This window comes from Dasypus novemcinctus, chromosome 12 (genome assembly GCF_030445035.2).
Source record: "Dasypus novemcinctus isolate mDasNov1 chromosome 12, mDasNov1.1.hap2, whole genome shotgun sequence".
Lineage (NCBI taxonomy): Eukaryota > Metazoa > Chordata > Mammalia > Cingulata > Dasypodidae > Dasypus > Dasypus novemcinctus.
In genome coordinates, this window is record NC_080684.1 from 29481294 (window position 1) to 29494888 (window position 13595).

A 13595-nucleotide genomic window follows, 5' to 3' on the forward strand; every position below is an offset into this window, starting at 1 on the left:
AACATATATCACCAATACTACTTTACACTTTTTCCTTGCTTACACAATTGCCTTTCGCCGGCACTAATACTTTCTTTTAAAGTGAACTCAACCAGCAATAAGAAATTAGAATAAGAAGAACAAAGTGACAAAGACAAGATATAACACTTATGCAAAAACAACAGCTAATTAATCCCCAAGACTAGACAAAGAAGCTAAGGAACTGATTAAACTCACCAAGATAAAATGATGACCAGAAAGCAACAAAAATCTACAAACCAAACCAGTAATCAGGAAAACATGGCTGAATCCAATGAACAAACTAAAAATCAGGAAGGGGAGCAGAACTTTGCACAAGAAATGAAAGATTTCAGAACATTTATCACCGACAAATTTAATGAAGTAAAGAAGTGGTTAACAACATGAAGACAACACTTGGAGGGGAAATTGCAGACATACTCAAAAAGATAACAGATTGCGGTCACCCCTCAGGCTGAAGTGTGGTTTGCTGGCCTGGCGGGGGAGCAGCCGCGGCAGGCCAAGCTGCTGCCCTCATAATAGGGTGACTGGTCGGACTCACCGCCACCCCTGAAGGAAGCTCGGCATGGGCGCAGAGTTCCCTCGGGTCTCCCATTCTCGGCAGCCATGCTTCCGTGGCCGCCCCTCCTCCAGGGTGGCGCCACACGATGCCTGTGGGGCAGTACCCTTCTTCTTCTTTCTCCCTGCGCAGGCGCAGGGCGGAAAAATCCAGTCTGCCCTTTTCCCCTCCCCCGACAGCAGCAACAGCCAGGCGTGGGCGGAAAATTCAAGTCTGCCCTCTACCCCAGCAACAGCAGCCACCAATCACTAAACCCTGCCACTTCCCCCAGCAACAGCAACAGCCAATCCCTAATCACCACCCCTCTCCCGTCCAGTACCACCCACTGACCTTCTCCAGCAACCAATCAGAACAGGGCGTGGCTTCGACCAATCAGCCTTCCCCAGCCCCTATAAAACTGTTGCTTCTCCCTCAATAAAGTGGACTTGCGTATTTACCTTGTCTCTGTGGTAGTTTTTCTGCCGTGCGCCCTCCAGTCCTGAGAGCCCCCGACAAGGGCCTGGCCTCCCTTGTCCCCAGTTCGTCGCCTGCTTCTCCGGGCGACCCCTTCGTCGCCTGCTTCTCCGGGCGACCCCTTCGTCGCCGGCTTCGCCGGGTGACCCCGTCAGCCGAACCGTGCAACCCCTTGTGAGACCGATCCCTCGTCTGCTGCTGGACCGACCCCTCGTCCCAAGCGGGACAGACCCCTCGTCCAGAGCTGGACCGACCCCTCGTCCGCAGCCAGATCCCACCTCTACCGACCGAGCAAGCCACCGCAGTTGGCGCCCAACGTGGGGCAAGGCAACCCCACCACAGCACAACGTGGGGCAAGACAACTCCACCACAGCCTCACTCCATAACCTGGCGGCCCCCCCCTCCTCTCTTCTCACCTTGGGACTTCTCTCATGCAACATTGCTGCTACCTGAGCCTTGGCTACCTCATACGATCCACGGCGGTCTGGGAGAATCGCTGGATGGCTTTCTCCTTCCATGTCGGGGGCTTATACCAACCCGCTATGATTAAGAGGAGCCTTGGATTTCTCGGGAGCACTCGCTTGCACGTCTGAAGTAACCCTACCATAGCCCTACGCTCTCCTCTCTTCTCACCCCTATCTTTTCACTCTGCATTGCTGCTCCTGAACTTTGGTGACCTCATATGATCCACGGTGGTCTGGGAGAATCGCTGGATGGCTTTCTCCTTCCATGTCGGGGGCTTATACCGACCCGCTATGATTAAGAGGCGCCAATAAAACTCTCAGGAGCGCGTGCCTGAGCACCTCCACCCCTGCCTTCACCTCTGCCTCCTCCCCTCCATGCTTGCTCCCATTTGCCTTGCTCCACTGCTCTTCGTTCCGCCCTCCCCTCGTCGGGGCCTTCTTTTGGCCCACGACCACCGTCGGAGCCCCACCGGCTCCGACCCCTCGTCTCACCGCGCACCTCGGCTCCCATCGCTGCGCTCTCAAGACTTTGGCGTTCTTATTGCCCTCGCCTACGTCTCCACCACTCCCGACGCTGCTGCCACCACCGTCGCTGGTGCCCTGACGCGACTTGTCCTCACGGCTGCAATCCTCCAGACCATCACACAGTCTGCCTCTACTGCTCTTCGCCGCCAAGAAGAGATCAACTACCTGTAACGCGCTGTCATTCAGGGCTTTTAACAACAGATAGATCTTATAGCCGCCGAGATCAACAAGAATTGGACACCGGCCACCCTTGCTTGCAACGGCAAGATACCGCCCCCTAAATTGTACATTTATATCCCCGTCATACTCACCTCCCTCTTCAGCCCCGCTTCCCTCATTGCTTACTGCCTCTTGGGCCTCGGCTACTTGTTGCTGCTGCCATCCTGGCCCTTATTTGAAAAGAAGGGGGAAATGCGGTCACCCCTTGGGCTGAAGTGTGGTTTGCTGGCCTGGCGGGGGAGCAGCCGCGGCAGGCCAAGCCGCTGCCCCCATAATAGGGTGGCTGGTCGGACTCACCGCCACCCCTGAAGGAAGCTCGGCATGGGCGCAGAGTGCCCTCGGGTCTCCCATTCTCGGCAGCCATGCTTCCACAGCCGCCCCTCCTCCAGGGTGGCGCCACACGATGCCTGTGGGGCAGTACCCTTCTTCTTCTTTCTCCCTGCGCAGGCGCAGGGCGGAAAATTCCAGTCTGCCCTTTTCCCCTCCCCCGACAGCAGCAACAGCCAGGCATGGGTGGAAAATTCAAGTCTGCCCTCTACCCCAGCAACAACAGCCACCAATCACTAAACCCTGCCACTTCCCCCAGCAACAGCAACAGCCAATCCCTAATCACCACCCCTCCCCCGTCCAGTACCACCCACTGACCTTCTCCGGCAACCAATCAGAACAGGGCATGGCTTCGACCAATCAGCCTTCCCCAGCCCCTATAAAACTGTTGCCTCTCCCTCAATAAAGTGGACTTGCTCACTTTATTGTGCAATAAAGGGACTTGCTCACTCCCTCAATAAAGTGTTTACCTTGTCTCTGTGGTAGTTTTTCTGCCGTGCGCCCTCCAGTCCTGAGAGCCCCTGACAAGGGCCTGGCCTCCCTTGTCCCCAGTTCGTCGCCTGCTTCTCCGGGTGACCCCTTCGTCACCTGCTTCTCCGGGCGACCCCTTCGTCGCCGGCTTCGCCGGGTGACGCCGTCAGCCGAACCGTGCAACCCCTTGTGAGACCGATCCCTCGTCTGCTGCCGGACCGACCCCTTGTCCCAAATGGGACCGACCCCTCGTCCAGAGCTGGACCGACCCCTCGTCCGCAGCCAGACCCCACCTCTACCGACCGAGCAAGCCACCGCAACAGATATGATGGGAATGAACACCACAGTTCAAGAAATCAAAAATACACTCGCAACAAATATCAGCAGACTAGAAGAGGCAGAGCAGAGAATTAGTGATGTGGAAGACAGTACATTGGAAATCAAACAGATAGTAGAAATGGTCAATAAAAAGATAGAAAAAAATCCAGCTAATACTTAGGGACCTGAATGATAATGCAAAACACTCAAACATATGTATTATAGCCATTCCAGAAGGAGGACAAAAGGGAAAGGGTTCAGAAGGAGTGTTGCAGGAAATAATGGCTGAAAACTTCCCAAATCTATTGAAAGAGACAGATGTACATATCCAAGAAGCACAGCCCACCCCAATTGGCATAAACCCCAACAGGCTCACCCCAAGACATATACTTGTCAAATTATCCAATGCTCAGGACAAAGAGAAAATTCTAAAAGCAGCAAGAGAAAAGAAAACCATCACATACAAGGGAAGCTCCATAAGATTAAGTGCTGATTTCTCATCTGAAACCATGGAGGCAAGAAGGCAGTGGTATGATATAGTCAAGGTACTAAAGGAAAAAATATTTCCAACGAAGAATACTCTATCCAGCTAAACTAGCATTCAAAAATGATGGAGAGTTCAAAATATTCGCAGATAAACAGAAACTGAAAGAGTATGCCAACAAGCAACCTCCCCTTCAAGAAATTCTAAAGGGAGTTCTGCAGGAAGAAAGGAAAAAACAGGACAGGCAGACTTGGAGGAGAGTGTAAGAGCAACAAAAAAGACAAAAAATAGGAGGAAAAAAAAATGCAAACAAAATATGACAAACAAAAATCCAATCAAAATATGGCTAAAACAAATAATTCCTTGAAAGTAATAACACTGAATGTCAACGGATAAAACTCACCTATCAAAAGATTCAGACTGGGACATTGGATAAGGAAATATGACCCATCTATATGCTGTCTACAAAAGACACATCTTAGACCCAGAGATTCATGGAGGTTGAAAGTGAATGGCTGGAAAACAATCATACAAGCAAACAATAACCAAAAAACGGCAGGATTAGCTATATTAATATCAGACAAAATAGACTTTAAATGCGAAACAATTGTGAGAGACACAGAAGGATAATACATTTTAGTGAAAGGGAAAATCTGTCAAGAAGATCGAACAATCATAAATGTTTATGCTCTTAACAAGGGCGCCTCTAAATGCGTGAGACAAATGCTGGAAAAACTAAGTGAAAAAATAGATGCATCTACAATTATAGTGGGGGATTTTAATACACCACTATCAATTCTTGACAGAACATCTCAAAAGAGAATCACTAAAGAAACAAAACGTTTGAACAGTATATTAGAGGAGCTGGATCTAATAGACATATATAGATCATTACACCCAAACACAGCAGGATATACATTTTTCTCAAGTGCACATGGATCATTCTCCAAGATAGACCATATGCTAGGCCACAAAGAAAGGCATAATGAATTCAGAAAAAACAAAATCATACAAAACAATATTTCTGACCACAGTGGAGTGAAGGTAGAAATCTGCAAGGGACAGAGGCCCAGATTTCACACCACAATTTGGAAATTAAACAGCACACTCTTAGAAAAACAGTGGGTCAAAGAGGAAATCTCAAAAGAAATCAATGACTACCTTGAAACAAATGATAATGATAACACAACGTACCAAAATTTATGGGATGCAGCAAAAGAAGTACTGAGAGGGAAATTTATAGCCATAAATTTATATATCAAAAAAGAAGAAAGAGCAAAAATTGAAGAACTAACTGTACATTTGAAGGAATTAGAAAAACAACAGCAAAGTAACCCAACAGGAACAAGAAGGAAGGAAATAACAAAGATAAGAGCAGAACTAATAGAAAATAAGAAATAGAAAATAAGAAAGCACTTGAAAAGATAAACAAGACCAAGAGCTGGTTTTTTGAGAAGATCAACAAAATTGACAATCCTTTAGCGAGACTGACAAAGAAAAAAAGAGAGAAGATGCAAATACACAAAAAAAGAAATGAGAAAGGAGATATCACCACTGACCCCACAGAAATAAAGACTATCATAAGAGGATACTTTGAAAAACTATATTCCAACAAAAATGACAATTCAGAGGAAATGGACAAATTTCTAGAAACACATAAGCTGCCCATATTGACGAAAGAAGAAATTGATGATCTTAACAAACCAATCATAAGCAAAGAGATAGAATCAGTCATTAAAAACCTCCCAACTGAGAAGAGCCCAGGGCCAGATGGCTTCACAGGTGAATTCTACAAAACATTCCAGAAAGAACTAACACCAATCCTGCTGAAACTATTCCAAAAAAATTGAAACAGAAGGAACATTGCCTAACTCCTTCTATGATGCCAACATTACCCTAGTACCAAAGCCAAACAAAGACACCACAAGAAAGGAAAATTACAGACCAATTTCTCTAATGAACTAGACTCAAAAATACTTAACAAAATACTTGCTAATCGTATTCAACAACACATTAAACGAATTATACACCACGATCAGGTGGGATTTATTCCAGGTATGCAAGGGTGGTTCAACATAAGAAAATCAATCAATTTAATGCACCATATAAACAGATTGAAGGAAAAAAATCACATGATTATATCTATAGATGCAGAAAAAAGCATTTGACAAAATACAGCACCCTTTCTTGATAAAAACACCCCAAAAGATTGGAATACAAGGAAACTTTTTGAACATGATAAAGAGTATATATGAAAAACCTACAGCCAACATTGTTTACAATGGAGAAATCCTAAAATCCTTCCATCTAAAGTCAGTAACAACACAAGGATGCCCACTCACTCCCCTTCTATTTAACATTGTCTTAGAAGTACTTGTTTGAGCACTGAGGCAAGAACCGGCTATAAAAGACATTCAAATTGGAAAGGAAGAAGTCAAAATTTCATTATTTGCAGATGACATGATCCTATACATAAAAAACCCTGAGAGGTCTACAACAAAGCTTCTAGAACTCATAAATGAGTTTAGTAAAGTCGCAGGTTATAAGATCAATGTGCAAAAATCAGTAGCATTTCTGTACACTAATAATGAGCAAGATCAGGAGGAAATCAAGATAAAAACACCATTCACAATAGTAAATAAAAAAATCAAATAGTTAGGAATAAATTTAACTAAAGAGGTAAAAAACTTATACACCTAGAACTATACAAGACTGTTCAAGGAAATCAAAGAAGACCTAAATAAATGGAAGAATATTCCCTGTTCATGGATAGGAAGACTGAATATTATTAAGATGTCTATCCTACCAAAACTGAGCTACACATTCAATGCAATCCCAATAAAAATCAACATAGCCTTCTTTAAGGAACTAGAAAAACTAACTATGAAATTTATTTGGAAAGGAAAGAGGCCCCAAATAGCCAAAGACATATTGAAAAAGAAAAATGAAATTGGAGGAATCATACTACCTGACTTGAAAACATACTACAAAGCTACAGTAGTGAAAACAGCGTGGTATTGGCATAAGGAGAGACACACAGACCAATGGAATCGAATTGAAAGTTCTGATATAGAACCTCATATATATAGCCATATAATATTCGATAAAGCCACCAAACCCTCTCAACTGGGAGAGAATGGCCTATTCAACAAATGGTGCCTGGAGAACTGGATAGCCATATATAGAAGAATGAAAGAGGATTATCATCTCACACCTTATACAAAGATCAACTCAAGATGGATCAAAGACCTAAATATAAGAGCCAAGACCATAAAGATTTGGAAAGCAGTGTAGGGAAACATCTACAGGACCTTGAAATAGGAAATGGCTTCATGAATATCACACCAAAGGCACGAGCAGCAAAAGAACAAATAGATAAATGGGACTTCCTCAAAATTAAAGCCTTCTGCACCTCAAAGGAGTTTGTCAAGAAAGTAAAAAGGGAACCCACACAATGGGAGAAAATATTTGGCAACCATATATCTGGTAAGAGACTTATAACTTGCATATATAAAGAACTCCTATATCTTGAAAATAAAAAGATAAACAGCCCATTTAAAAAATGGGAAAAAGATTTAAACAGACACTTCTCCAAAGAAGAAATACAAATGGCTAAAAAGCACATGAAAAAATGCTCCAAATTTCTAGCTATCAGGGAAACGCAAATCAAATCTACAGTGAAATACCATCTTACTTCCATAAGATTGGCAGCTATGAAAATAACAGAAGAATACAAATGCTGGAGAGGATGTGAAGAAATGGGAACACTCATCCACTGCTGGTGGGAATGCAGAAGGATCCAACCATTCTGGAGGACAGTTTGGCAGTTCCTCAAAAAACTAACCATAGATTTGCCATATGACCAGGCAAAACCACTGCTGGGTATATACCCAGCAGAATTGAAAACAAGGACACAAACCGATATATGTACACCAATGTTCATAGCAGCATTGTTCATTATTGCCAAAAGTTGGAATCAACCCAAATGCCCATCAACAGATGCTTGGATCAATAAAATGTGGTATATACACACAATGGAATACTACTCGGCTGTAAGAACAAATACATTACAAACACACGTGATAACATGAATGAATCTTGAGAACCTTATTTTGAGTGAAGCAACCCAGGCATTGAAGGACAAATACTACATGACCTCAATGATATGAAATAAGCAAGCTGCCTCAGAGAGCTAGAGACTGCAAAATAGGCTTACAGGAAATCGGGGGGTGGAGGAAGGATGTGAGCTGACGTCTGCAGGGGTGGAATCTATGATGAGCTGGCGGTAAGTATGAGCACAAAGAAAAGATAAAATGGGGGCAAGGGGTTACCTTTGGGTGGGGCTTTGCGGGTTTGAGGGGGGTTGGGGATGGGCAGATGGGTAATATTGCCCAAAACGTTGGGGGGAGGGAGGGGCAACATACTAACATAGGAGACTGTCAGGTGTTGGTTGAGAGTAAAATGCTGAGAAAATCATATCAAAATATAATTAGGAGGGTTACCTGTTTAGGATGCTCGGAGGGGATGGTCTGATGCAGGACAGACTCCTGGGGAATGTCTGAATGCTCATTTTGCCAGGGTGGGTTGTACCATTGGGTACAGACCCAAGAAGTGAGAGTTGGGGTGGACCCACATCCTGGGGAGGACTAATGCCATCAAATAAAGGGAACTGTATCTCTCGAGAGAAAGGGTGGCTCCCAGGGCATTAGGGCAGTTGAGCAAGTCAGGCCCTGAACACTGTTGCAAGTATCTTTGGACGTGGCTCCTCGGGAAATGGAGATTGGCTGTTGCTGTGGGCCCCAAGGGGAGGGGAAAATGGATGTTGAATGGATGGAACCAAGATAAATGTGGGGCAAGAGAGGAATTTCACGAGAGTACACAAGGATGGATATAAAACATGTAATATTACACCAAAAACATATAGGGGACGACAGACTAATAATGTAAACCATAATGTAAAACATACGATAACTAAAAAATTTAGAAAACTGTATATCCTAAAGTATGGACCACAATGTAAGCACAGATGTCACCTTGTTTGAAAGCTATTGTTTTGGAGTCTGTACATCAGTTTCAGTAAATAAGATATGAATAAGTTAAAAGATTATCGCTGTGGAAGGGAAAAGGTTTTATGGTGGATGTGTGGGAGTACTGTAAATTGTATATATGAATTACTGTGATCTAAAACTCTTGTGAAGAGAAGCTCAATAATTAGGAAAAAAGAAAAGAAAAAGATAGGATGTAGAATTTTTCCAAATCAATACGTACTCTAGATCTAACCTTTAAACTCTTCGCTATATTCCATTTTACTAATAAGGGAACCTGACATTATATTGGGCTTCACTTTACAGGAAGTTTTGGATCACAGAGTGGTTCAACAATGGTGGCAGAGGAATACTGGTATGGGATGTTATTGACAGGCTATATATGGTTGACAGGGAGTTATACAGGGCATATGTCCAGGGTGCATGGTGATGTTTGGATATACTCATAGTGGAAACAATTAAAAACAACAGCTGGGGGGGTACTGGGTTCCTGGCTGGGGGGGCTGTGTCGTGGTCCCTAGGGTAGCAGCGGCAGTCCCCCAGGTGCAACGGTAAGAACCAGGAAGGAATGAGGGTCCAACAGTGGGCTCCTGATACTAATGACTATGCTTGTGAGCCTATATGCCTGAAATAAGAACAAGGCCTAGAGCAGCATTGTGCCTGGGAATTTCCTCCTGACAGCCTTCATGTTACTCAAATGTGGCCAGTCTCGAAGCCAAACTCAGCATGTAGATGCAGTGCGTTCCCCCCAGCGTGGGACATGACACCTGGGGATGAGCCTCTCTGGCACCGAGGAATCACTACCAAATACTAGTTGAAGATGCAACTAGAAAATGACCTTGAATTAAAGGTTCAAAGGGGATCAGCAGAATATCCCTGTCTACATATAATAACATGACTTTAAAATGCTGTTTGACCTAATGTAAGGGGGAAATGGAAAGGAGAAATGAGTTTATATGGCTATGAGTCTCTAATAAAGAGTCTGGAGGTTGTCAGAAGGATTGCCCTTTTGCACACCTGAGCAGAGTCTCAGAGACAGATAAAGTAGATACAACCCCAGGTATTGGTTCTTTTGAGGGCTAAAGAGACCCGCGGGTTCTATGGTCATGGCAGATGGGATTCACTGCCATGTCAGTTGGCCCTTCTTTGGAGCCAGTGTTTCTGCATGATGGAACTGAACTCAGATGGGATCTCTTTTCACAAGACTTTCATGCTACTTTACTGGAATTGTAGTTGGTGTTGGGGTTTAAGATATATTTAGGGGATTTGAATCTCTAGACTGACAATATGATAGCCACGCCCTGAACCTCAACAGACTTCAACTCCTACACTCTGATTTATTATACTTACCCCACTCAGCTAACATGGAGTTGAAGAATGTCAACTACCACACCATGGAGCCTAGAGTGCCTACAACTGAAAGCAGGAGGACTGCATCCAGTATCCATGTGGAATATAAGCCTCCTCTTGACATAGATGTGCAATGGACACAACCAATCCAATGTCCACAGAGAAAATGTGGCATTGGTGTGGGAAGGGTAGCCATGGTGGCTCCTGGGTGCGGGATTGGGAGGAAGAGATGAGACCTGGAGGCATTTTCGGGACTTGGAGTTGTCCCTGGTGGTGCTTCATGGACAATTACGGGACATTGTAGATCCCCCCAGGTCCCACTGGATGGAACGTGGGAGAGTGTGGGCTATGATGTGGACCATTAACTATGAGGTGCAGCGATGCCCAGAGATGTACTTACCAAATGCAATGGATGTGTCATGATGATGGGAGAGAGTGTTGCTGTGGGGGGAGTGGGGGGTGGGGACGGTGGGGTTGAATGGGACTTCATATTTTTTGAATGTAATATTTTTTAAAAAATGAATTAAAAAAAAGAATTAGAAAAAAAAAAAACAAAAAAAAAAAGTAAAGAAATGTAACTAGGAATAAGGCCCTGAGCAGAAATAATCATTAGAAGAGTAAGAAAAGATGTTGGCACTAGCATCCCCACTCATCCCTTATGCTCCAGTGACTAAATCTTAAAATTTTCTGCAACTAGAAACTACACAGATTGGAGCCTTTGGAAAAAATTAAGCATGTGCTCTGGCAGAGGCCACTGAGTTTTTAGACTAAGAAACTAGCAGATGCAGCCAGGCTTTATCCGCCTTTTCAGGTGTATTACTTGGCATTGGTCTAAGTTTTCTGCTATGAAAAGAATCAGATAATTCAGAGGCTAGAAATAATTATCAGGATAGGGCAATTCAGAGAGATATTGAAAGAGAAAGGTAGCAGACTAGCCAAGAACATTTGCCAAAAAATAAATGAAATATATAAGAGCATATATCAGGGAATCTCAACAGGATTGTAGTGCACACATAAGCAGATCACAAGTCACTGAACCCACAATAGTCACCCAATTGATATTCCCTTTCCTCATTGCTATATGGCATGACTCTTTTGACTCTTTTCTAGCAGAGGCAAAACAAACTGTTTGGAACTCAACTTTGCAAGTTTCCCATCTGGTGGCCACAACATTCTGTGTACATAACAAAATCTTGATGGGAGACACAAAGTGTGTACATTGAGCAGAATTGAGATTTCTTGAAGAATAAACTAAGAATTAAGCTTGTATCCTCAGGAATATAATTGGATATTTATAGGCATAAAGGCCTTGAAGGGTGGATAAGCTAAAAGACCCTGGGTGATTTAACCAAAGAAATACCCCTATATGTGGCACTTGTATATGGAAGTCTCTATGAAGATTTAACAAAATAATTACAAAGAATAATGTAGATACTCACACATACATAAAATTTTATTGGCTCAGAAGGACATTGGAATTCCAAAGATAACTTAGTCTTATTAATAAGATATGCTTCCTGTGTTCATGAACTAAGTTGGCATGCAGTTGTTCAAGCAATGTATAGATGGAGCCAGAGTAGACCCTCTGTGCTCTACTCACACACAGTGAAACATATAATTTAGTAAAAAAATAAAGTAAAATAAAATCTGTAGGCAGTACCAGTGGTAAAGGGCTTGAATATGGCTCAAGGAAAAAATCCCCAGGTTAAAAGTCTTTATATAGCTGGATACTGGATTATATTGGACATCCTGAATATATTTCTTCTGATAAATTTACATACTTTATTGCAACCAATGTACAAAAAGAGGCAAGTGATGGGAAACGGACTTTGGCCCAGTGGTTAGGGCGTCCGTCTACCACATGGGAGGTCCGCGGTTCAAGCCCCGGGCCTCCTTGACCCGTGTGGAGCTGGCCCATGCGCAGTGCTGATGCGCGCAAGGAGTGCCCTGCCACGCAGGGGTGTCCCCTGTGTAGGGGAGCCCCACACGCAAGGAGTGCACCCATAAGGAGAGCCACCCAGCGCGCAGGAGGGAGCAGCCTGCCGAGCAATGGCGCCGCCCACACTTCCCGTGCCGCTGACGACAACAGAAGCGGACAAAGAAACAAGACGCAGCGAAGAGACACAGAGAACAGACAACCGGGGGAGGGGAGGGGAATTAAATAAATAAAAATAAATCTTTAAAAAAAAAAAAAAAAAAAAAGAGGCAAGTGAAAAATATTACATGGGACTATCACATTTCACAATGCCCTAAGGACAGTGGACTTATTTAATATGGGAAAAAGGAGCTGAAATGCTTGTAATTCAAAACAAGTGGCTGGCAAACTTTGAAAGATTGGACTTAAGAAAAAATGAAAAAAAGGATTATCCCCTAACAGTGACTCTGAAGGAAATAGAATAGGCAGTTCACTGGAAAGCATTCTAGGATCAAGAGATATAAATGACAATATGGGTGGTATTGCAATTTCACAAATATATATTTACATTTAATTACCTTTTCTTTATGTGATTGTTCTAGGCCCAGATTTGAACTTAACAGTGCCTGAGAAGGGAGATATCAGTGTTCAAAACATACTATTCATACAATTAAAGTTGAAAGCACAGATTTTAAAGGTGTTTTAAGGTAGGTCAGAAGTTTACTCATGCGACCAGATAAGAGCTAACTGTGATTCTGACCCCCCTACTAAGTTCTGAGATATTTTTTTCTGTCAAATCCAGTGAAATCTCTCTGGAGGTGGGGCTGAGAAGTTGTATTAAGACTGCTGTGCATCTGGGTCCGGAATATAGCTAGCTGGCAGACCCAGACCACAGGAGGATGGCTATGATCAAAATAGATAACAAATGGAAACAGTCTGAGGTCAGAGCAAATGGGAAAAACTCTCATAAGTGGTTCGGAACAACTAGAAGAAATCTCCATGAAAGCATCTCAGAGAAAGAACTAATACTTTTAAATCTGGTGTCAATTAATGGTCAATTTTGACTTGAAATTTCCATTGAATAATTAAGAGAAACAAAGAAATGAAACACCCTCATCCTTGACTCATCTGACTAGTAACTGGTTGGAGGGACCATTTTTTATTCATGGACTATTGGCTGGCTATATTTACCAATCTTGTTATTTTTCAGATGACTTGAGAGGATTAATACTAATGGATCATAAAGAGCAAGGACTATTAAATATCATCTCTTTATTGTATATCTTAAAATCAGTATGGTGTGTACCTGCACATTATGTGAAGCAGATAACTACTATCAAATGCTAATATGGATGGAATGACTTTAAACAAAACACAGACCCCGGCCAGACTCAAATAAGTGAATTTGAGTATGGTAAGACAGCTCAATGTTATTGATGAACCTCTG